Genomic DNA, 25,315 nt, shown 5'->3' with positions numbered 1-25,315 from the left:
ATCGTTAGAACAAATTCTCTCTCACTTGGGAGCTAAGGAGCTCATGTTCTCGGTAGTGTCATCAAATGGAAGAACCTTGTAGAGGACTCAAGCGAATTCACGTTATGCGCCGTTAATAGGTGAAATAATGACAGAGCGACGGCGCGAGGCGCTTTCAGTTTTAGCAATCCCGTGGGTAGTGGCCGCGCGCGAGGCAGTTTCCAGCGAGTTCCCTAATGAAAGATTCAACGGACGAGAGGAGCGCGCAGAAGCCCAGACATGAGAGCGATATATCGCTGGAGCGCGCGGCGTCGCGTTTCGTCCAATTTGCGATCTCGAGGTGAGTGGCGCGATGCGCGCGACTCAAAGCATCGCTGAAGTGACGTAGACACGGGGCTGGCGGGAGTGAAGGAGCGGAGTGAGCGCAGAACTGTTTTTCGTATTTTATCAAAAGCGTCGTCCATTTTTCAAGCCCGGCTCTGTGAGAGAACGCCGCGGCCGCGGGCATCGTAGTACGCCGCTCTCGACGGCGGCGGTATGAATATTAAATGGCGGAGACGAAGCACGCCGAGGAGGCGAGCTAGGAAACGAAGCAAGGAGCGCGCAAGGATGGGATGGGCGAAAGACGGTAAGAAGAAAGGAAAAGGGGTGGGAGTCGTCCCTTCGTCCCCTCGCGACGCCGGACGTCGTAGTGTCTCGTCGTGATGGAAAAAATCCGAAAACCTCCTCCGAAGTGTTGCCTGATTTCGCATTGATATTCCGAGAGCGGTAGTTTCAAAATTATATTACTGGATACCTATCTTGTATCTATTATAAAGCATTAAATTTTGAAATCAAGTTTGGAATAATTGCATTTATCAAGAACGTAATTTGTTTAAGCGCGTAGAAATTATAAGTTACATTATTAATTACGGTAATAAAATTATAAGCGTATTATATCAGTTTGAATAACTAATTGTAAACATATTAAAAAAGAAGATAAATATAGATTATTAAATATTTTTCTAACAAGAGAAAAATGCAATTTAACCGTTCACTCCTCGCTCTGCAATCATGAACTCTGAAATAGTTCGGAAACGCGGTGCTCGCGTCGTTCACGACGCATAAACTCGTGTCTTTTCGATGAATAAGGAGGGAATAACCTTCCCATCTCGCTTTTCCTTCCATCCGGAGAGAAATTGAACGGAGGGAGGGGGTTAATGGATATCGAGCGACTCGTGCCTGCTTCGTCTTCCTCGGTCGCCACTCCTTCTCCAGCTTCTTCCCGAGACTGTCAAAGGAAAACGAGCGAGAGAGGAGCGATCGACTGATTTATCCCCTTCGCGAATAAATAGTGGTGATACGTGCGGATCGCGATAAAGGCCCATTCTCACGCGACGTCGAGCATTGCAACGCGTGTGGCGGCGATGACATGACAATATTAGTTTTCAATGTCATACTATTCGGATATAGCGAGCGGTGTCGCGGATTTCAGTTTTCAAACAGAACAATCAATATGATTTTCAAGCAGAACGAGAGAGTTGTTTGTAGAAATACAGGAAGATCGCACTTCTGCCTGCAAATGGCAGAGCGGTATCGATTCCCGAGGTATTGATTTAATGTTATGTGCGACAACGTGCTGTTCATTTATAGAAACAAATACAGTATCTCGCTGCGCAGTTTTAAATTGTTCTAATTAATTTAACATCTTTTACATATTTCCCCTGTGGAATGATGAAAGCAAATAGTAATTTCGATATTACAGGGCAACGCAGTGTTTACAGACACAAGTAAATACATTTCATTTTCTTAAAAATGTTACGAATTTCTTTTTTTTTTCCGCGCAAGACTGCCAAGTAAATATTGTAATATAACGACGTTATAAACAAGATGTATACGTCACGTATAAAATAATATATAACAACATAAAATAGCATTTCATTAATTATGTGCAGAGATGGTGGACAATATTTTGATGTAATAAAATGGTTTTCATTTTAACTTGTTATTTTTCGTGTGATTCACCAAACATGGTATTTAAAGATAACTGCTCGACATACAGAAGGATGAATTCTGTTTTAATCCTGAAGGTATATTTACGTTTGAGATATAATGGATTATACGGAACACATTTACAACGCGACCGCAACTTTGCATTATATTTACATAGTTTGTAATAATATAATAAATATCACGCGGCAAAGCTCGGTTGTTGCATTTTTAAACAAATATTTTGTAATTAACACGTGTACTCGCGCGAGAGCCGTTCAATTTATTCTACACGTGTCCTCAAATTGAGGTATACAGTACATAGGATCTCAGTAGGCAAGACTTTAACGTCATTTCCATGGATAATAGGATCCTTATATATATATAAAGGGTCCTCTTTCAACACCCTTTTAGACGCTCGTAAGTTTCTCTAAATGACATTAAGGTGCACCGCGAATTTCAATTTCCCCGTAGGAAAATCGCTCTAATCAGTTTTCTCGAGAGGAGAATCGATAACTTCTAACATCAATTTCCCTCGTAACTCCGTCGAGATCTTAATAATGCCATTTAATCATCCTTTCGCGTCTCCTCTATCTTCGTTTCACAATTCAATAAAAATTAATACTTGGAATCAGTTCGCAAGTAAAACAATTCTAAGATTTTGAAATCTATAGTTTCCTGTTACATCATAATTTGAAATGGAATTTACTTTAACAGAACTTTAATTTGTAACTCAATTGCTAGAGTAAAAAGTCAAAAAAGTATCAAAAGTCAAAAGAGCCGCACATTTGTTTTCGTGTCCAACACCGCCGCTTATTTTTCATTTTGATGTTGCTGGACTAGCGCGCCGGTCCCCCAGAAGTTACTTCCACTTTACTGATCGCACAGATGTATCTCTATCGCAAACAAAGCTGGCAAGGATCTTGTCGCGGGAGTAGCAACAGTTTGCCACGCGCGAGAATCTCACGTTGACCCCGGTCTGTTTTCGTGGCCCACTTCGGCGCGACGTTCACTTCTCTTAAAACCTTGATCGGCCGGCTAGTTTATTTTGGCACGAGAGATCGATACGAGAAACCAGGGCGATGATCTCGACGAGTACACACCGATGAAAGCAAATACAATGAAAAATGCGTCGAGATATTCGCGGCTTAAGTAAGATAAACGTAATCCCGCGTTTATAAAAGCTCAATTCATTTTATCAAAATAATCTTTATCCTTATAATATCTACTTTGCACAATATTTTAACATAAAAAATGCTTTTGTTATCGTATAAAATAAATAAATATTTTGATAGCGTATAAAATAAAATTTATCTAGTTTTTTTTATAGCAGCAATTTTTCAATGCCATATCGTGAAATTTTAACTTAACATTTTTTTACGTGCTCTAAAATAATAAACTAACTCTATCGTGAATTATTGATATCGATTTAGAAAATTATCTCTTAAAAATTGAGCCTCAAGAAAACAGGAGAAGAAAGGAACGAAAAGCGCGCGAATAAAGGATTGTTATTACACACCCCGAATTTTGGAAGCTCAAAACTAACAGTATCGCATATTGCCCATAATTCCGCGCCTCTCGCTCCGGCGGTGTGTTTGTATTGGAGTGGCCGGGTGCATTAACATCGCCAATTCGCGAGGCTCGCTTGCAACGTAGTGCCTTCGCGTGGGCGTCATTTCCGGCTGACACCGGTATTGTGCGGACTACATTGTCCTCGCGTGTATTCAATGAGACGGCCCGCGGCTACGAACCGTATGAGAAGAAAGGGATGGGGCGGGGAGGGAGGGAAGTGAGAGGAAAAGAGGGTGGCGAGATGTTGCTACTACCGGCTCTCGGTTCGTAAGCAAGATTCCTTGAAACAATGAATTGTTCTGGAAGACGTCATTGTCCGATCGCTGCCTGGCGCAGTCCGTCGCGTTTTGCATGACGAGCTATAGATTCTCGCTTTTCCCTCGACTCGCGTCTTATTTCGGTGCTTAGTGAGAAAATCGATAGCTCCGCGAGGCGTTGATTTATTAACGATGACAAGTCGACGTCGTTTTTAATAAATCACACTGAATATATATATATATATTCATTAGAATGGCGCTTGTATGTATTGATTATTGAATAATTGAAAATCTAACAGCGAAATCTATTTGCGGGATAAAATGTTTTAGACGCAAAGCGTTTGAAACTAAGAATACGCGGGACCAGCATGTAATAAAACTAACAATTTACAACAGTAAATAGAAAAAATTTTTCTGAATGCAGAGATCTCTGGATAAAAGAAAATTCATGAAAAGCGACATTCTTTGTAGTTACACATTGAAACTGAAAGAATGCGAAGCCATGATGTGCGAAGGGGAAGAAAACAGAAACTAAGAATCTGCGTGCACAACCGCGGAATTTTCTCTCATTCTATTATTTCCAGCAAACTCCGCCAAAGTGCTTTCATAACGATTTCGTAGCGATTTCTATTTCTGATTCAACCACCACATCGGCGACGGTGAAGCACTCGTCGTTTTACCCTCCGCGCTTCACCATTCACAGCCCTTATCACGGTGAAGGACTCAATGAACGAGGAGGAGAAGGAAGAGGAGGAAGAGGAGGAAGAGGAGGAGGAGGAGGAGGAAGAGGAGGTACGACGAGGGTGATTCCATTGCAGATACGCGCAAAACGGACCGTTATACAAAGTCAATAGTCTCGTCGTATTGATTCCCGCGTATAGCTGTAAATTTCTAAAGTCGATTTCGCGATCGAGACAATGCCTGTGCGTATTCGGATCTGTAGAATTGTCGCGCAAAGTTATATCACGTCAACTATTACATTATCCAACGCATGTATGAATACCAATACGTTTGGCGCTCTCTCGCGCTAATATAAATTCTAAAGGATATTCAAATAGATTGAAGTGTTTACCATTGATTAAATTTGAAGTTTTTAATATAAACAACATATTTGGCAAATTATAATATAAGTATATACTACATATATATATATTCATCTATTCAAATGCGTTACGGCACACTGACAGTCTCTACGTGTTATTTGATATATTATTAATAGAATAAAGAGAATATATTATCAGTCTCTACGTATTGTTTGATATATCGTTAATAGAATAATGAGAGCATATATTATCAATAACAAATTGTGCTGAACGGAGACTTTGGACAATGTCAATGATTAAATCCAAACTTCAACTTGTAAACGCAATATTCTATTTGCACGGGCCGATTCGCACGAATTCGCATAAATCTAATAACATAATGATCTCTATATATCAGTTGTAACTTTATCCAATAATTTGCCAGTCGTCATCATTACACGCGTTTAATGACGCCGCTCTAATTAGAAAGACGAATTTAAATCCTGGCGACGGGGGAATCTCTCCGTGATTGTCGTCGTCGGGAATACTCTCGTGAGAACAACGCGATTCAAACGTGCTGCCAAAAGCACTCTCTCGTAGCAGACAGTAATATTCCGTGTCTCTGAGAGAGCGAGACTGCGAATTAGCGCGACATTACTATCGCGAGTGCTCGACTCGATAGGTAGTAATATTGTCCAACTCGGGTCTCGTTTCAACCACCACGGCTCCTTTAAACAACGACGCTCCGAGCCAAAAGCGACCGTTGGCCATCCGGTCTCCCGGGCGCACCGGAAACTTGGCCATTGAGAGAGAGAGAGAGAGAGAGAGAGAGAGAAAATGCTCCAACATTCCCGTCACGACGCTCGACTAAATCCAAGATAGGATGAACCCTGGGAAAATGAATTTACACGATGTCGCGCTCGCTCATCGAGTGCCTCGACCTCGCTCACCCTTGAAACTCGCCCATCCGAGTATCTCTAAGGTTGCTGCCTCTCGGACATAGATGGAGATTAAATAGAAAACTCTGAGATATTTTTCACTTGAAGAAACCAACAAATTTTGCTACACGTAAAAAAGCAAATATGCGTGCAATTTTGAAAGATATAGCAGTCTTCAGACAGCAAGTTAATTCGAATTTAAAAAATTGAATTGAAAATTCTTTATTTATTTTATAGAGTTCAAACTGTATAAAACTATTTTCCCAAAAAAAAAACGTTAAAAAAAACTTTCTATAATAATATGCAGTTAATAATTCCGTGTATTGCATAAATTTGTTCAATCTTGAAAATCTCGAAAATCTATTTCCTTTCTCTTGTATTTTCGAATCATGTTTTTTTATATAAAAACTAAATAAATTAAAAACATTTTTTTATAATATCTCATTCAATAAGATTATTCGTTTATCTCGTTTTGACAAACATCTCAGACTTAAATCTACTTACGAATGGGTGCACGCGCCAAATCACACCTCATTCGCCTTTCTTCGTGCAACTCGTCAAGTCGCTGCACTTCAGTCGTTCCAAAAGCTCGACGACTCTTGCCCGGGCAATAACTCAGCCGGCCGGCGTAGCTTCGTCCCGGCCAGTAAAAACTGACGCGATACAAATTGCATCTGCTCGACCTACATAAATCATCGCTGGCCGCCCGGCTATCGCGCATCACCCTCCTCCGTAGCTAGAACCAACCCCGCCGTGTCATGACAGCGTGCATCGCACGCGTACGTACATACACGCGTGCGTAACATCGATACGATCCTTCCTCCTGGTCGCGAAACTAAACGGGACAGTTCCGGACGGTCGGTTGAGTCATCGCAGCGAATTACATGAACCGGACCTCATCATCATCCCTTGTCGTTTCAGCGAGTAACGCGATCTCACGGTGCTCGAATCGGGAGGATGGAATAGGTAACAGCATCGAGAACCATTAGCATAAATCTGCGCCGAGCAACGACGCGGAAAAGCACGTAGATCGATATCGTCTCGCTGCGACCGACACCTTTTCTAGTTTGTTCGTCCCTACCGTTTTCTACCGCGCTCTTTATTCCCTTTTGTTGGCCATTCCGACTTTTCTCTTCGATAACGAGGCTCTTACGTACTAAGCTTCATAATTTAACGTTACTCGAAACGATCATTGGTGCCAAACACTTTTCAAAGTAGCGATTAAAAGATTCATTACTTACGAAGTTCTGAAAAGAGCGACAGAATTTTTTTCATAAAAAATTTACTCTTAAAAATGTTTACACGATGTTCCGCACGATGTTCCGCACGATGTTCCACATCGATTTTAACGATAAAGAATTTATGTCGAGAGAGAGAAAAATAAATATTTTAGAAAAGTTGCCATTTTTATGCGGTGAAAATTTTATGTTATAATTATAACTAAAATGTTATGCACTCAAAGCACAATATTTTTAGAAGCTTTTAGAAAGCAGGACAAAATTTTTGCGACTTGTAAGGTAATCCGCGGTAGTGATGTGACAGCAAAACGCTGGATATTACGAGTGAATGTCTTCTTATCGAGTAAGGCGAGTGAGCTTATGTGGTTCTTCCGGCAGAGATAAAGGCACGAACAAGACCAATAATCTCGCGCTTACAGAAGACTACCGGTCCACGAGGGGATCGACTTGTCGCGCCAAAGAACGTCCTTACGCGCGCACGGCAAAAGCAATCCCCCGCTGCATCCAACCTAGCCTTTGTAGACCCTTGACCTCTCAACGATCACGGAGTACGACTACAGTTTACTGCACTATATACGCTTACGCGCGAAACTATATGCATGTATAGGGTAAACAACCGTTACATAAATTCGCCAGCGATGCGAAACGCTCATTGATTATTGGTACGCACAATTCACGTCACACAAACAGATACCTCCTGAGAATAATTAATTATTACTATTGCTGTATAATTAAGTAATAATATTATCCAATAAATGTTAAATGTTCATATTTGTAAAAGAAATAAAAATAAACCAGAGAAATAAATCAAACTCCGGCAATATTTTTGAAACGCTACTATCTGTGACACATAACATTTTTTTTCCAATGAAAAAGTTAGTTTCGAAAATCTGACACTCTTTCTGGCAGCTTTCTTTCTCAAGTCTGGAAGTTATAGTTATCATGACGCGCAGATATAATATTTTATAACACAAATGTAATATATCAGACTCGTATAAAAAGTATATGTATCATAAAATATGAAGTATGATTAAGCGCGACATGGACGCGAAGATTGGTCGTCTCGTAGCCGTTCTGTCTGCTATTATCTTTCATAAGAGTAACTTGAAGAGATGAAAAATGGACTGAGCTCGCCAAGTTTAGAGTTGTCGGAAGTTCCGCCGACTTTGCCCTCTTCGTTAAAAAAAAAAAAAAGAAAGAAAGAACCAAGAACTTCAAAGCAGAGAAAGAAAGAAACGAGAAAGGGAGGAAAGGATAAGAGCTCTCCGAAAGTGTTCTAGTTCGACAGGCACGGAGAGAGGAAAAGAGAGAGAGAGAAGTTCAGGCTCGTTAGTAGTTAGACAAGTACGAAGGCTGAAAAAGCCAGATTTTACAGAGTTCTTATACGCCCACGCTAACGTCCGCTTTATTACACGCTACACCTGCCGAAGCGCCGCACGGCCCCTAATTTGTATCGGATAATGAGGGTTAACGAATTCTACGAGCTTCCGTTTTACAGCGCCGTCAGCCACGTCGATGATTAACGACCCTACAAGACTGCAAAATCTAACCGACACGAATCCAATTTCCGTTATATTGTGTGACGCTGGCAGCGCGCACTATTTATGATTAACGACGGAACAAAACGGCAAAATCTATCAACATCCAATTACGCCGCATAATAATGGGCGCTACGCCAATATTTACGATAACAAGCGAACAAATCGGTAAAATCCGTCAATGGGGCTGGCCAGTACGCGCTTTAATTGTGCTGCTTAACGTCGGCGATGCGATATTTATGGCGATGGCAAACCAAAACAGCAGAATCTGCCAACAATCCCGATCGCGAGGAAGGGCGAAGCCCGGCTAGAATCCGAAATTATCGGTCGCGCTATCGAGTGCTGCTGTATAATTTCATCAGGCACGAAATTCGATAACTGTAGAGGCGGCTCTCGAATATTGCGACAATTAATTATACTCGGCAAGTACTCGGCGTAACGTAGGTACCGAGTGACTTTTCCGATATTATCGTTTTATCGCCGACCGTCGTTCGACAGATCGCTCGTCGCGCACAATCTCATTAAATCTTTACAAGCGCAAGTACTGTAGAGACAAGTAGATTGCGTAACTTTAATATTTCCAAGATATATATGGATATTACGAACGATGAGAATATCTTTTTTACAAGAGATAACAAGAACAATGACGAATTGTACAATCTCGAATTGTAAGTACGAATGATTGTAAGTTATGAAAAATTTCTCGTTTTTTTCTGTTTTTTTGTTTTTTTTTGTTTTTTTTTTTTTTTTTTTTTTTTTTGGAGGGGAAAGAGAGATTTTCTTCTCGAATTATTAAAGCTATTTTTCTGAGCTTTGTGTTTTGTATAGTAATATCTTGGCCACGGCAAAGAGTAGAGTGGGTATCCGTGATAAATTCAAAGGGTGACACGCGCTATCCTATGGGTTTCAAGCAAAGACCCCTTTTTGTTAAGGTTTGTGAGTTCATTTTTATAATGTCTTCCTTTACCGCAGTCCCCCTAGGTAATCCGAGGAGTAGTAAATACTACCTTACTTCGAGACAGGTACATATATTAATCTCGAGGGATAATATTCGCCATTTTTATAGCTTAAGTTTTAGCTGATTGTTATTGTTTCCTATATTTATAATTATTATTATTATTATTATTCATACCATTTTCTAAAATTCAAAATCCTTTAAAAATATTTTTATCATATTGTGCAATCTATAAAAATTAACAATCGCACTCCAAATTTCTCGAGGGTTAGTAGCATTCCACGTATGTGTATATATATTCCGAATTTACGTCAAATTTTCGCTAATTACAGCTAAATATGTTTCCCAACTTTTTATCCCAAAACTATTAAATTAGCTCAAACTCTAATAACTCTGTATTCTCTCATGAGCTTACAGAGAAGAATCACATAAAACGAAAGTTCAATTCGCGTACTTAACTTTTGAAAAACATATCGTGAATTTGCTGCGCCGCGGTACAAAACAAAAATGCGAGATAAAACGTCCTTTGTGCCGTAATTATGAGTTCTAAATTGAATATACATACAAATAAATTAAATTGAATAGGCAGAGATTGTTCGGATTATTATAAAAATTGTAACAGAATTGAGAAAAAATTTAATATACCGATATTTTATTAGTCGCTGTGTAAGAGGGACTTTTTTTCGCGAAATACATATGTCGTATTTAAAAGTTCTTCGAGTTTTACAATAACTAAAGAAGAGAATCGCTCAGATATGACGCTCGTCATAAAAGCAAATCGGTTATATTAATTGCTATATGAACAAGTGTATCAATAACTGCAGCTTTTTAATCGTGAACAAACTGCGCTTCTGAAACCGTTACTTTGACAATTCATTCTTTTGTAAAATCATTGCATGATTAAATTTATTAATAAAATTAAATGAGAAATATATTCATATTGTATACGTTGAAATTATATTAAACATTACATTCTCCATATTATCAGAATTATAGTTTACAAATTCAATTTTTATAATATAACGTTGTCTGAAAAAAATTTGACCGGCATTTGTTTAATTAAATTTATTTAAATAAATCTAAATAAAATTATACATATACTATAGATAAAAATGTAATATGCAATCACATCAGCAAGTCTTCCGGTCGCTATTGTTGTCAATAATAGCCGGGTATCTCCGTGCTGTAATAGATAGCATGCCATGCAGATGCCAGGCTATTATTGACAACGATAGCAATTGGATAACTCACTGATGTAGCTGCGTATTACATTTTTATTTACTTGTAGTATGTGTCATTTTTTAGATTTATTTAAATAAATTTAATTAAAAAAAAATACCAATCACATTCTTTCTAAATATACGGTATGTCTTCATAAAATTGTTTTCTCTCTACATATTCATTTCAATATTTTAATATTTATGTATAAAAAATACAAATTACAGACAAAGATGTAATCAAAGTACGGTTTTCTCTCGCAGCAATTATGTAATAAATATTAGCAAATAAAGAGATAGCGGACGATATTAGTATTTTATATAATTACAAAAATATAATGAATGAATTGACTCACCGATTGTTGTATCAACGCTAAGTACACTGCCTTGTCCTTCTCTCCGCTCTCCGCTCTCCTCTCTCTCTCTCTCTCTCCGCCGTATATCTGGAAAAGTTAATATATATTTTAATTATAAACTATCATACACATATTTTATGTATGTTAAACATTATGTGTTGTTTAATTATTTCCTTCTCAATTAAAACATAACAAATAACAAAGTCTATATTATCAAATAATTGCGTCATTTTACTAATTAAAAACATTTGTCCTGTGTTCGCTTCTCGCATGCCAATTAAGACTTGAATTATCGAACGCATCAGCGAATGGTATTCGCGAATTAACTTGCGAGGCCCAGTCTGATTGCGAGGGGCGCGAGCTTTAGGAACCGCACAAACGTCTTCGTAGCATCTAGTAGTCCGAGAGCGGCGCAGCGGCCGGCGGCTTGCTCTCGAGCGAGCAGGACGAAAAGGGGTCAACAACCCCGCCTTCGATAATTACCGTGGGTGGCGTGGGCGAAGCTCTGTCTCTCTCCGTCTCCCTCTCGCGCGCCGGGGTCTTTGCGCCTCGCTTGCAGCGAATCGATGGAGCGCCTCGATCGCCCGATAAAAATATACCTTCTCCCAGCGGCGCGGCGAGTACGCGTATTATTTCGAAAATGCGTCTGCGAGATATTCTCCACGCTCGCGAATACGCGGCGCACGTGTGTGTAGGTGACTGCCGTTTCGCGGAGAGAGTGGCTGAATGGGGCGCACACGGCTTCTTCGGTCGAAGCGTGACAGGATACGGAAGTGGCATATAGGGGCGAAGTCGGCTTCGCCGGCGGAGGATGACGGCGGTGGCGACGGCCAACTCACAGCAAGACGGCATACGACATTCTTTGATGTCGAAACCCCGCCGTTTACCGACGTCACAGAGATTCCAACACGGACACAGGCATTCGCCTCCGGGATGTGTATCGCGCATCGTGCCACGAACGAGAGAGCGAGGATGCGGGCTGCTGCTGTAGCGGCAGCGTAAAGCGAGGGGAAAGAGAGAGAGAGGGAGGAAGGAAGGAGGGAGGGAGAGAGGGAGAGAGAGAGAAACATGACGAGGTATTCGCTTGAATGGCGAAATATTTGTTCGCGATTTCCAATGCGGCATAGGGGTCGCGGTTTCGCGCACTGCCGCGTTTTTATCGGCGTTTTTATCTGCTCCGACAAAATGCCGAAGAGGAAAACATCGTGATCCGCAATCCGCGTCACAGCGTACTACAACTCCGAGAGCTAGATAAACAACATTTTATATTATTACGGTTGAGAGAGAGAAAGAGAGAGAGAGATGATTCAACTGTGTAATTCAAAAGAGATGTCAAATCCCACTCATCGATACAGAAAATAGACCTCATTAAATATTTAAACCGACAATGGAATACAGCGTATTACCTATGGTGGATTTATGTTAAATTATTAATAATGTTTTTCTTTCATTTGCGATAATATAATATGCAAAATCTTGATTTTAATTAATTTCGCATGTAAAATTGGTTTAAATAATACAACTAATAAAAGCTTAATTAAATCGCGCCAAATTAAAAAGAAGGGGGGAAAAAGATGAAATCAAAATGTATCGAAAAATCTGTCGTTAAAATTTCATTATCGGATTATGGCCGCTTGTGGCATTTATGAATATATTCGCGGTGAGATCTGTGGATTTATTTATCTTCAAACCCCTGCCACTGCGAAGAGAAGAGATAGAGATTGGTGGGGCGAAATCGGTGAGCTTTGCAAGCTGCAGATGTTCACATACAAGCGCGATTTTCCGCTCGACCCGAGCGCTTAATTTGCCTTCTCGAGGAACAGCGCGGAGAACACGTCAGCGGGACAATTAGAGCAAGAGGACATCGCCTCGTATCGCTCGAAAAAGGCTCGAAACAGAGGATTTCAGCGTTGAGTGATCGCTCTACCGTGAACCGTGCACACGTTTCTCACAGGAATCAAAGGTCATCGGAATTCAGCCCGAAAATAGGCCATCGGATCGCACATTATCGGATGGAGTGTTTCCTTTTGCCGGAAAAAAAATTTAACAAGACCGTGACGTCACTTGGTCGGCGCGAGGCTAATGGATTTCGATATTATCAGTCGGTGACGGCAGTCGCGAATCTTGCGATCTGTTTTATAACGCAGCCAAGCTCGCTCGTGCGCGCGCACGAAAAGTAATTAGCAGTAAATTTTCCGCACGGTGTATTATTTGCACGCCGCAGACGCATGTGCGGTTTTAGGAAGCACGGGGGAGGGAGAGAAAAATAACTGCCTTCCGGCAGTGAGATATGTGACCGTTAATCGCCACCGAACAAGTTCCCTCAGCGGAATAATTTCGAAAGACGCACGGCCCAAATAATTAGTCGGCCAACTTTTAATCAGCGCCAGAAATCACGACGGATTACTTCGACGGCCGTAAAAAGAAATAATCGAACAAAGACGGACTCATTATCGGTCGGAATTAACTTTTGAATTTATCGTAATTCACGACAATTAAGTTTCGGGACTTCACCCTATGTTTTATGCGTTTATAAATATATTAAAATATCATAAATCATACCCAAAATATCATAAATCTGATTAGTGGCGGTAAATTGTATTGATGAGAGACAGAATAATCGTGAAAGGTAGAATTCAGAAGGCAGAAAGATAGAATCAAAATTTGATAATAGAATTATGAAATTATTTCTGTCGCTTAATAAAATATTAAAGGATCATTCCCGTGTTTGATTCCATATTTGTGGTAAAAATCGACATTTTCGGCACATCGCGAAAGTATCAGGCATGCAACCAGGCATACAAACGTAAAAACACTGCGATCCTAAAAATCGTGTAGGTACCATGACGCGGATTTTCCAGCGTCACTGGCCAATCGCCTCTGCTGTCGGACAGGATCATAAGAAAGCGCAGCGGCCGAGGGAATTGTCCGCGAAAATAAATCACGGGGCTTTATCGATTGCTCGGCGGCGAATCAAAGAGGTTGCTCGGCGCGGGGTTGCGCAGGGGGGAGAAGCGCGGGAATAAAAAATCGAGCACGACGTGAAATTCTTCTCTTCATACCGCGACCGAGTACGAGCACGCGCGCGTTATACCTGCGGGCTTTTAAATTCTGGCCGATTCGAATTCATTTCGAGCGCGGCCAAGCCGTTATCTATGCGTGCGGGGCTTGCGGTTCTCGGACCCGGCGTGGTAATAACTCCGGGGCAAGAGGAACGAGATGAGAGCGGAGCGGAAGTTCCGCCGTAACCGAGAGAGGGAATTGAGCGAGAGGGAAAGAGACAAGGTGAGTAGAGTGTATAAATGTGTGAAAGAGAAAGAGGGGGGAGAAGGGATAAAAAGTAGATAAAAGGGTGGGAGAGGAGAGGGAGGATAGGAAAGGGAGGATAGGAGTAGAGGATACAGTTGGGGAGGAAAAAAAAAAGAGAACGAGCGTGAGTGAGAGAGCGCACGGCCGTTCGTGGGTTGGGTTACGTACAAAGGTACAAAAGCCCCGGTAATATATTTTGGATTACCTCGACCAGAGCCTATCCCACACACGCTCGCTTTCAGCTTTCTTTCTCTCGCGCGTTCGTACCTCGTTAAAAGTATTCAGGCGTACCTCTAACGAGGCCGCAGGTACAAACAAACCGGGTCACCTACGCGTAAACGAATAAAAAGCGGGGAGGCCGGCGCACGGGCGCTCGGAAAGGAGATGAGTCCTCTGCCCTCCGGAGATAGCATTTGATACATCCTCACAAAGGAATACGATTTGCATAATTAATGGCTGCGAGCCACTCGTTACCCGGCGCCCCCGTTACAATCACGGTGGGCGACACGTTCTGATTGCGCGCTGAGTGCCGCTTACAGCCCGTTACAGACCGTTCGCGATTTCTTTCTCACTCGCGGCGGTCTTCGGAATAAATTATCAGATTTCAGGTGGCTGCAAAATATTAAATTGTCTTCGAGTATTTTGTATTTGTGAAAATAAATGTTGGATTACGTTGGCGCGTCTAAGGCCAGAAAATATTTGTTAACTTTAAATGAACGATGCACAATAGCTATAAATCACAACTCTGAATTTTAACTTTAATTAATAAAGTAGTAGCTATAAATCTCAGCTCTGAATTTTTAACATTTGAATAATAACGTATTAAAACTTTCGTGCTCGAAAAAACTACTTTTGCAAACAGCGGTCGAATTGACGCTTTGTAATCATACATTAAATTTTGCGGCTTCATGGCAAAGTTTTCCGCGAGAGCGGAGTTAACTTACGTCGATAATAATTTGTCCAAAGCCGAGTCTTCGGCTGCTCGAAAACCGGTTAACTAAACTATAAACTTGAAACCCGCTCGCGGATAACGAGGTTTTTCGACGGCTTCGACCTTCTGCGGCGTTCGCTCGAGTTCGCAAGGTGGAAATTGAAGAAAGTTCGCCTCACCGGTGGCGTGACTAACATTAAGTAAACCGCGCCCTTTATTTTAGGCAACGCTCATATCGAATTATCCCACCCTTTGCTTTTCCCAGCTTCATCCTCTTAACTCGACTCCTTCTGAGATGAGAAACGAATTTGCGGCGAAATCAAAGCGACGGCAACGGCTGTTGGTTTATAGCGTTAGCGTGTGATAATCAACCCCGGATATGGGACTTTAGCGTGTTTCACGGGCTATTACCCCCTCGGGGTTTTGCCATTTCTGTTTCCCCCTTTTACCGAAGTTCGCACGCGTGCTATATGAATGAGCGTCGATCCGTATCCAAGTCGATTATTAAAGAGAACGTTATACAACATCTCTATACTCGACAGGCGCGTGACAGCTTTAATATCTGCGTATTAGAACGACACGCTTTAAAATCCACCGACATGCGCGCGCACGCGATTTGCAAATCGCAAACATCCGCGACGGATAATATCTGCATAATTCGATTTCGCCGCGCCGCCTCTATCTGCGCGAGTAAACAGCGCCGATCGATAGATCATAGAGCAAACTATTCAAAAACGCGCGAAAAATTATTACGCCGAAATCGCGTTACAGCGCGCATACGTATCGACCGGAACGACATTTGGGACGAAACGGAATTTGATTAAATCGCTCGGCTAACGCCTGTGCCGATACACGAGTAACCCGATGTAACGAAATTGCAGTACAACAAACTCGATTCCGAGACCCGGACATTCGTTCGGGCCGCGGCAACGTGATTTCGCCGTTATATCTGTGATCAATCGTTATCGGAACGCCGAATTACCCGGGCGCCCGGGCAAAATAAAAAAAAAACGCGCCCGGCGTTTCTTGCATATCACGCGCGCGCGCGCGAGCGCGTTTAAAACATAACTACGCGACCGACAAAATATTCCATGGGCATTCAAAAATAAAATGCCAACAAAAAAATAGTGGAACCGTCGGCGCTTTGATGTGTTGGTTACAGACTACGGTATCTCGGTGAAAATCCGGCAAAACCGTACTGAGCGTACTACCACGAGAACACCACCGCAAGCGTTCTCCCAATCGCGTCGCTATCACGCAAATGCGCGTATACGTACGTATCCTCACCCAGAGATACGGGCCGATGTAGTCGTCGGTGCATCGCGGCGGCTCAATACTGCAAAACATCCCCCTCACGGCTGCCGAACCGCAGCCCTTTTCTGCATCCGGGCGAGCGTTCGGATGCACGGATCTCGCCCGCGAATGCGTTTCCCTTCCCCCCCCCCCTTTCCGCCGTCGTTTCACCCGCTACGATCTTCTAACCCTTCCGTTTCCGACGCGCTCCTTTCAACCCTCGCTGTTCCCGCATTCCTCTGCATTCAGCGCGCTCGTTAAACACCCGTCTGGTAATTGGTGTGGCAGGGATAATTGACTACCGCTCGGCTAAAAAGCAGACAGGACGCCAAAGACTCAGACGCGAAGCTGCACTTTGAAAACATGCTCGCTTGCTCGCGTATCGCGTCATCCGAATGTATTATACATTTTTTTCGACATAAATTTTTTTCTCTCGCAGTCAATGGATAATCGTAGGGAGCGGAATGACGCAATTCTAAACCGGGACGGGAGGAAAGTTTCAAAAATTTCGCTCGATTGCCCCATCCGTCAACGAGTGCGCTCGAGTGACCCCGCAAATAGACACCGTACCCTGGATTTCTAGTTTGTCGAAATTGACGTATAAACATTTTTATACCGTTGATTCGCGCGAATTCCGATATAAATGGTAGTTTTTTTCCCCGCGTGAATCGAGAATAACGGAGCGCGTTATTTCTCCTCCTCCCCCAACCCCTCGCGTTACCATCCATTACGTTCATCAGCGGGAACAATAGTCGGCACGACAAATTTATTTAACTGTTCGCTTCTCGAAAACTAATACTACTACAATCGCGCGCTGACTTTTCCGATAATAATAAAAAAAAATAGCGCTATTCGCGGACTAAAATTTTCAGTGAGCGGCAAACTCGAGAGGCCGGCGTTTACGCCCGCATTCGTGCAAAATTGAATATTTAATAATTCGAGATCCTCGCGCACGGAGCACGTAGGATCAGCGGCACTCGTCCGCTCACAGCCGCGCCGCGGTCGTTTCTGCATCTGCAATTTCGTCTGCGCTTTCTTTTATCTCCCCGCGGCATCTTTACCGCGGCGTATTCCCGCCACTGTAAACCCGCCACCGCAGCAGCAGCAGCAGCAGCAGCGAAACCCGACGCGCGTGGGTGGCGGTGGCGACGGCTACGCTACGCTCGCATGCAATCAGACAACGGAACGCCGGGCTCGCACTGCCGCGATCGTAAATTCTTTCGGCAAGCGCATACCTCCCGCATCGCAAGCGGCGGAGAACGACCGCGACCGCGCGCGTATATACGCCGAGATATTACGAATGCAACACCACCCGGGATGTAGCGCTAATTGCGGACGGAAAATACAGATCGCGATAAAAGCGCCACAGAAAACAGCACCACTGTGCAAACTGTGGTAAAACATGCAGGAACGCGTTTACGTATTTGTTGCGCCAATAATATTCACGTTATCAACGATTAGAAAAAGAGGGCTCTTTTCAACGCCCGCGATCGATACGGTTTTACTCTGCGTCGCAAAAAACGAGAGTACGTAATTACCGAGCGTACGTAATTACCGTGGTATTCGCCTTCGTTTTTTAGCGGCGAAACGCGCTCGGAGGGACTCGAAAAGGAATCCGCCAAAAGATTTCACTCCGAATCCATCCGCGCCGGATGTTCGCGCAAAGGGGATAGCGGTCGGACGACGAACGGGGATGGAATTGCAACGAGAGAAAAGGCGTCCCCGACGAAATCTCCAGACGAAAACTTTCCACGGCGATTGTACGGCAGACTCTCAGTCCGGCGCGGAAGAAAGATGAGGTACGAGATGAAAAGACAGGGTGGTGTGGGTGGGCCCCGCGGGGGTGCAGGCAAGATAAGGGCAAAAGGATAAAGAGAGAAAGAAAGAGAGAGGAAAACAGGGGCTCTCGCCGGTACACGCGTCAAAGAAGCGCACATAAAGCGAGCAACGTGTACAACATGGAAGAGAACTACCCAGGGGAATTACTTCGTCCAGCCTGGAGATTACCGCTAAATTTTTCGTCATTTGCCGATCCCCCTCTCCCCAGCAGCCCCATAATCCCGGACACCATGTACAATGCAGCTCTTTCTCCTTCCTGGTAATTTACGTTACGCGCCAATATTTAGCGACGACCCGCTGCTGCTTGTCAAAGCCTGGAATTTTTAATACTACCTTACTGCGACGTTTATAAGTGCCTTTTGATAAGAATAAAGGAAGAGAGAATATAGACATTGCATTCAATCTACTATGATTTTGAATTCAATATTTCATGCTCGGAAATCTTACAGACTCGTCGAAGCCTTAATAAAATCGAAATATTTATCATTGTGCATTGTATGTTTCTCTTCGGCGCACGAAGAGGGAAATCAGGAAAGAATAATGCGTGGAATTTATGTAGTCGTTCAATGTTACCTGTGTGCACTCATAAAGATACGTCAGTCATAGGAAAAATTTATAACAACGATTTTATAAGAGGATTATATCTGTACTTCGAGCCGGCTTTCACTTCTCTTCCCTCTCACTTTGCGATTGTCGAAACACGATTATATTCTTTATATTTTGCGTAATAATGTAGTTTCGTGAAAATGCCGATTAGTTTATTCGCCGAGCACTTTCATAGAAAGACTCTACAACTTCTGCCAAGAAAGTCAATTTATGGCAATTAACAAAATCTTATTTGCCAATAATTTCTATATTTGTTATTCGTTTAATGAATTCTTAATTTCTTATTTATAAAATTATGAGAAATCTAAAATTAATGACATTTGAAGAATCTTGCAGTTGGAGGAAAATAGTGAAGCACGAGCTGGTTTTAATATTTCATAAGATTACATTATATTGTATCAGCTTCTTTCTTTCTCTCTGCAAATTTGCGTATAAAAGATTTAAAAAGGGAAGTTATCGCTGGAATAGTGAACCACGTAAGATAGAGATCGGTCGTAAGGCGTATGGCGAACGTAAAATACATATTTTTCCGCGTCTCGAAGAGATTACTACGGCAGATATTATTTTCGTCTTTGCGAAGAGGAAAGCGGTTTGCGTGCTCGCGATCGTAAATCGACAGGGATCTACCGGGCTAGGATAATACGACCGGAATTTATAGTTGAAACGCGTTGGGTGCCGCACGGTTACGTCTGCTCCAATAGTCAGCCCCTTTCACTTTCGCTTCCTCTCACTTCGCGAAGATTGAAGCGTAACAATAATCAGACGTCGCTCTAAACGCTTACACACCTGATTGAATAAGAATCCGTTTTCAGCATTTTTCAGCGAGATTGCTACGTTACACGTTTAAATTTTATTGAAACTACATATTATTGTCCAATTTATATATTGCAAGTACCTGAAGATAATAATGATCAATAATGGTAATCATTAAATGTAGGAATCAATATAATGTATTATCATAACTTTAAAAAATCAACATGCATAAGATTTTAATTTTTTATGTACATTGATAATTACGAGAATATTTTCTGAACATCCCGTGAGTTTTGTAGAGGAAAAAAAGGGGATAATATCATCCACGGAAGCGGAAATGCATCCCGCGTTCGTCATCTTTATCTACCTCGTGCATTTTATTACGGCTTGCGTACGACTCGCAGTCACGAATCCCATGAACCGATCTCACGGCGTGTTTGTAACATACGCAAGGCTGCATTCTGAGAATACAGACAAACTCGCACATTCCTGAATTATTCATGGACCACGTGTACATACACCGATTCCAAATGTGCACTTCTTTCGCACAGAACGAAGAAGTTGGCGTTGCGCAAAACCCGACTCGCTATCGCTCGACATACAGAATAGCGCGCGTCTGATAGACATCTGCATCCTGCATAATTGATGCGGTTGATGATCGCTGACTTCCGAATGAGAGATTGCGGATGGATTCATGCGTTTCTCTTCTTCGGCGGTTGCGAAATATACGTATTTCGCACAAAATAAAAGCGAGTTCTTTTGATATCTCAGATTTATTTAAAATTAATCCTTTAGAGCGTCAATGATGCATCACTTTTTAGAACTATTTCTGCTCTTAACATAAAAACACTTAGTCTGGTTCTAAAAGATTTTGTAAGATCTGAATTAATTTTGATGGCTAAAGCTGAAATAAACTCCATACGCAAATAATACTATCAGAATATAAATTTGATATTTTTCTCCAAGGCTGTATAATAATATGAAAATAATCCGCTGTTTAGTTTCGTTTCACAACAATCGCACGATGCGACGCTTGTCGCGGCTACGTTATATTACAGAAATAACATAAATTTGATATTTTTCCCCACAGCGCTGAATCACGTTATGGAAATAATCCGCAGTTGAAAAACTTGCTGCAACAATATCTCGTCCCGCTGCCGCTTTCTTTCGCGTGTAATTTGTCGAGCATCGCGCAATTATTCTCATTCGAAGACCGGGATCGAAATCCTCCTCTTTTCTTATTCGCAAATACACGCTCCGCGCTTCCGTAAAATCCAGTTCTTATTCAAGCGAGCGCGGGAATCGCGTTGCGCCGGCGGGACCAAAAAGACACTATCGTCGTGGAAGTTAGCGTCGTCGTCGCCGCGGGCGGACGGAGCAGCGGTCCGCCTCGACGCGGCTTCGGCCGCCCTGGAAATCGTCCCCTTCCTCTCTTCCACCCGCGTCCCACCCACCGCGCCGCTACGACGGATTTTCTCTATCCAGTCGACGATATATACCTTGGCGCACTTCGAGGCAAGCCTTCGGAATTTAGATTGCGTCGTTAGGCAGGCGCGGAAGCTCGCTAGTGCAGGGCACAGTGCGGCGCGGATTCCGACTTTGATTGGGATGCACCGAACGATTTACATATTGTTTTCCTCCGGCGTCGTCGCGTCCCATTATCGTTGCACCAATGAAGTTCGAGTTTGCTGCTCTTCTTCCTTCGCCTTGTTTCCCGCTCGCAAAAGATAAATGGGGAAAGAGGCAACTAAGTTTATTTTAGGAGGAAACGTCTTCGCCACAATAAATAAATAATATATGCCGCGACTGTAAAGATAATATTAGCAATTTAAGTTTGGCTGCTGCGCAGCTTACTGTATATACGACAATGCTGTATACAATATTGTTATTGCACCGTTGTTTTATAGCGATAGATATAGCACCGCTCCATCTATCAGGTATAAATAAAGATAGATACGGTACAGGAAAAGAGTAGGAACAGGAAGGAATTTCAGCCTGCTGCACGTAATACTGGAGTTTTAAGCGGAACTGGAATTCATAGCGGAACAAAACACGACCCGCACTATGTCAGGGTGTTACCCGGAGTATCGTAACCGTTCGGCGAAATTCCGGGTCGCTTTCGATGGACTGAAATTCCGGCGGTCGTGCCGACACAACCGAGCCAGCGGCTCGCGCGCTTCTACGGTCACGAGTATATGATAGAATGATGAAAATAGCGGATGATTTTCCGTCGCGGGTCTCCCGCGAACAAGAGGAATTATTGAAACGCGGGATATGAAGCCGTCACGCAATTAACGGAATATTCATGAGCTAATGAACGAGTGGTTTTTGCCAGGCATTTATCGATTCATGACGTATATCGACAAAATTAATAATAATCACCGATCTTTCCTCGCGCGTGCGCGCGCGCGATACGCAGCGATAAAAATATTCCCACGTCGGTGGAATTTTCGCCGCATTGCGCGCGCGAAAAGAGGGATTCGTCCGATCTTCCCAAAAAATAATATTTCCCGCCGGCATTCGCCCAACAAAAAAAAAAAACAGGAATTCGTATCTCGTGAAAAACTCGCGCGACATATTTTCACGAGAAACATTCTCGCGATGTGTCGCCCTGTTTCACGTTACAAATAACGCGGGCGGACAGCCCCGGGGACTGTCACTTCCGCATCTCGCTGCCTATCTCTACCGACGCACATTTTCGGAGCACGCGTCAATTCAATTGTGTGTAGGAGGGAGGGAAGAGGGGGGCGATATAAACTTTTATCCCGTCCCGTCCGTCAGAGTCATAACTACGAAATACGACTGACCCGTATCGTGCGCGTGGCTATACTTGCGCGAAATACGACTGCGGCAGTCGTCCGTATCTTGCAACCGATGTCGCCAATTGGAACAATATGGGTACGTGCCGAGAAATAATATGAGACAGAATGCCGAACGTGTATACATCGGGAATAACCGTGTCGGCGATCTTGGAGATCGCAAAATAGCGCGCCGAACAGCGGCAGAGAACGAACGCACGGCGTCGCGCGGAGTTTCGAGAGGCAACGCCGATAAGTGGCGCTGATAAGCGGGCGACACGAGTCCACTCGTATCCTCCGTACTTACCGAAGCGCCTTATTACCGAGGGTCGACGTCGTTAAAGCGAGACTATCGCACTGGGTCATCTGCACACGAGACCAACTTTTACACGTGTTTGCGCGAGGTGTCCGTGTAAGTTGCTATCTATCACAACATCAGTCGCGATACAGAACGAATAAAACGATATAATCGCGCCACGGCTTTCCTCTCGTGGAATTTAATGTATATACACGAAAAAGAAAAAAATAATACACATGGGAAAAATCGCTAGTTGAATATACAACACAAATCCAGCTTAATCGGGACTGGAATTCACGATGAAACGCAAACGAAACACATCGAGACACTTTTCACGAAATTCTGATTTGTGTGTATTGCAATTTTTGCGAAATATCACGTTGAAATTATTAATTATATTAAATAATTAAATTAAATTAAATATTAAGTGATTCGTCTAACGTTGATAGTGAAATTGTTAGTAAAATTCATCGGAAATGAATTATTTATCAACTCCACATCCTTTCACCGGTAAGTCCTTATCAAATTTACATCAAAGAGCATTCATGAACCGTTATCTGTGGTAACTCGTGCTCACACGGACGATTGGCTTGCGAATTTGCACCTCTCTAGGAGATTTAGCAAAGCTGTGGGAGAACAGAGAGTGAGAGAGCGGGAGAGAGAGAGAGAGAGAGAGAGAGAGAGAAGAACGGAGGGGGAGAAATTCACGTTAGGTGCGCCTGGAGTCTCGAGATAAGCGGCTGTGCAGGTGTAACGGACAAAAGGGGTGCGGGAGGGTGAACCAGGAGTGCAATGGCGTAGAAGGAAACGCCCGACTCGACGTTAGTGTCCAACCGTCCTGTCTAGCCGGGAGAACACAGTTGGCGGCGCGAGCCGAACACGCGACGATGAAGAAAGCTGTTTCAAAGAGCGGAATGGAGTTTGCTCTCGCGCGAGTTTCCCGGGCGAGCCATATCGGCTCTCTGAAATATCCAGATAAACGATTCTCGCGTATCGGAAAATTCGCGAGCCCGAGCCGCGTGCATGGTAATGCCCCCGGGGCGTTCTCTCTCTTTCTCTCTCTCTCTCTCCCTCTCTCTCTTCCGTTAGCGGCACCGGTGCATACGTTATACGGCTCGGTATACAGTATGCATCTCATCCGCGATACAGTTGTGCAAAAGTAATGGCGCACGAACGAATGCCGAGCGAAATTGATACGGCGGCCGCGCGTTTCGGAGACAGTGACCTATATCTTAAGATTCACGCCAGTCCATAGTACGTCCCGCGTTGGTATCGAATTCCCGTCACTGATGGTTGGAAGCTTATTTTTAGCGCTCAGACGAGCGCCGGCGGACCTGACAGGTGAAAATATGTAATGGCGAGCAGGCGCATTGCGCCCGTTGGAATATTATTGAGTCGCTTGAAAGCGTCAATTGAAATTAAAGATGAGCTTCGTTTAACCGTCGTATTTTATGGAGATGAAAGTTAATGGAAATGAGAAAAGAGTCGCCGGCCAATAAATCATACCGAAAGCAATTAGTATTTCTATCGCATTTTAAAAATAGGTAACGTACAAATTAAAATTTAATTTTATCGCACTGCTAGCCTTTTTGTAATAAAGGAATTACAATATTGAAACCTGCATTAAAAAATTATATCATGAAAAAATCGGAAAATATAGATTGCTGAAAAGGCAATAATTAGAAGAAATCAATAGACACCGAGAAGAATGCAAGTCATATAAAGCGGATCTCTTTAGTATCTCGCAATAAAATAATCCGCAAAATATTCTACCTTTTATTAGGATTATTTTACATTTCTCAAGAATATCGATATTGAACGTTCTTAAGAAAATATAGGAAATATGAATATCGCATAAAATCGGACGAACAAAACACGCGTATATAGATAGCGTATTTTGTCGGAGCAATCATCCCGATACGCGGAGCACCGAGGATAGGTGCAAAATGCAAGCGCGAAAACCTGTTTAGAACTTTTCTCGAAACGCGCGGCATTGCATAGTGCATTGCATATCCCCAAATAGGAGGAGAAAGCGGAGTGTGGAGTAACCCCGGGAGAGCACCCCAAGGCGCGCTGTATCCGAGATGCGCCTGCAACTTTGAGATAAGACCTCGCCAGGTGCAACGAGGGTTTTCACGAAGGAAAACGAAAAAGGACAGCGGCACGCGGGAGCGTTTTCCGTCCGAGGTGCCGTAAAGCCGCGACTCCCGGGGCTAAACGGTGCCGCACGAACGGAAAAGGGGGAAAGGGAGAGGTGAGGAAAAAGAGGAGAGAGAGAGAGAGAGAGAGAGAGAGAGAGAGAGAGAGAGAGAGAGAGAGAGGGACAGGGAGAAAGGAAAGAAGAGCTAGGCGAAAAACAAATTGACGACATCGGCCGCAATTTTATGCGCCGTATAAAATATCCTGCACGGTTCACTCCCACTTGCAGCCGCTCGAATTTATTCCGCC

General features: G+C 43.1%; 2 protein-coding genes across 12 annotated transcripts in view; one reads left to right on the top strand and one right to left on the bottom strand.

Annotated features, from left to right (window-relative positions):
• Positions 1-25,315, top strand: part of Dscam2 (Down syndrome cell adhesion molecule 2) — a 90,420-nt gene that overhangs the window by 13,465 nt on the left and 51,640 nt on the right. The gene's annotated exons all lie outside the window — the stretch shown is intronic.
• The window catches only part of AIF (Apoptosis inducing factor), a 110,092-nt gene that overhangs the window by 65,991 nt on the left and 18,786 nt on the right, over positions 1-25,315 (bottom strand). For all 3 annotated transcript variants that reach the window (XM_012377417.2, XM_012377419.2, XM_012377420.2), the window contains one exon: positions 11,041-11,127. The gene's annotated coding sequence lies outside the window, so the exon portion shown is untranslated. The remainder of the gene's footprint in view (positions 1-11,040; positions 11,128-25,315) is intronic.

The sequence above is a fragment of the Linepithema humile genome, chromosome 6 (assembly GCF_040581485.1).
Source record: "Linepithema humile isolate Giens D197 chromosome 6, Lhum_UNIL_v1.0, whole genome shotgun sequence".
In the NCBI taxonomy this organism is placed as follows: domain Eukaryota; kingdom Metazoa; phylum Arthropoda; class Insecta; order Hymenoptera; family Formicidae; genus Linepithema; species Linepithema humile.
Note: the sequence above shows the minus strand (reverse complement) of the source record. Positions and strands in the feature narration are given on the sequence as shown.